The following is a 1440-nucleotide window of genomic DNA, read 5'->3' as shown; positions in this document are numbered from 1 at the left end:
ACCAACAAAACATCACAAAGCTCAATAAGAAGGATACAGATAGAGTGGACTTGTGAAGAGACGAAGAAGTTAGAAGCCAAGACAAAGGGTGGAAAGTACTCGCAAGTCTTTCTAGAGGAGATGAGAAGAAGAATGGAAAAGCTCGCAGCTTTTCCAAGACCCGCATGTTTATAGAAAATTTGCTTTCAATAATCAACTCATCCTTCTCAAAAATCTCTTATTTATAGGAAGAGAGGAGAAACCAAACAACCTATTATTGAATCCACAGGAATCCAAGCAGCACAAACCACGGAAATCCCCCATCATTTCACGGGAATAAGCCCGCCAGGGACCGAAGAGCAGCCAGCGAACCAAAGAGGCCAGCACATAGAACCGAGGCGCCAAAAGACACAGAAAGGCCACCCAGCACGAAACATAGCCAACGGGAAACCAAGGGCCAAGGCATGGAAAAACAACCAGCACATGAAGCCCAAAAAATAGCCACGGAATCCATGAGACAAGGAAATTTAAAGAAGAAAGGGGAGAGAAGGACAAGCCACTCCAATAATGAATCAACACTTATGAGCTTACTTAGAACATTAATGAGCTATAAACTTCAACTCATCATTAATTAGCTAGCAATTTTAGATATTAAGCTCAACTCTAAGACCATCCTCTTCCACACATCACCATAGGCTCCAAACGATGAACCATAAGCCAACCGTGAACCAGCAGCAGCCCATGACCAATCGAGCCAGCAACCAAAAGGTCTACCAAGCCGCAGCACAACCTTACCATGATCATTGGATGCTTCATATCATTATATAGCTAAAAAAGAAAAGAACATAAAAAAAATATACTAATGTTCAATAAAATACATAATATTTTGATATTCATATTCCCCCCTGGTGGAAAATTCTCATCTCCTGATGAGAACGTTTCAGCAACTCTTTCATAAGCTCCAAATTTCGATTTTTTTTAGATCAGCAGCATTCAATCAGTGCAATCAGTTAATGTTTTATCGATTGCTCTAATTTGACCAAGAACCTCTTGTGTTCTCCATGTCTTATTTTAGTGACTTTCATACAACAACTACTCAATTTGATCTTCAAAATTTGTCGAAAGAGTAGAGAGTGGCAAATGTTCAATATCTACAGAATCATCAGAATTTCCTTCATACAAAGAAGGTCAAAAGATAAAAAATAGGAGAGTGCTAACAGTAATGATGATTCAGCAAGTAGGCTTAGTGCCTATTTTCGCGGCAGCTCAAAAAGGCCAAATTTCTTTCTGTTTAACTTTCTAAAGTACCAACTGAATCGTTGGTGTCGAAAGTAAAGCCATACCCAAATCACCCACATTGAAATTTCACTCTATTGACAACTTTGTTTGCCCATCAGTTGAGGATGATAAGCACTACTAATTGAAGAGTAGTTCTAAGTGGCTAAAAGAGTTCTCTAGAAA

The sequence above is a fragment of the Dendrobium catenatum genome, unplaced genomic scaffold, assembly GCF_001605985.2.
Source record: "Dendrobium catenatum unplaced genomic scaffold, ASM160598v2 fragScaff_scaffold_1615, whole genome shotgun sequence".
Classification (NCBI taxonomy): domain Eukaryota; kingdom Viridiplantae; phylum Streptophyta; class Magnoliopsida; order Asparagales; family Orchidaceae; genus Dendrobium; species Dendrobium catenatum.
The sequence above is the reverse complement of the archived record's forward strand: the minus strand, read 5'-3'. Positions refer to the sequence as shown.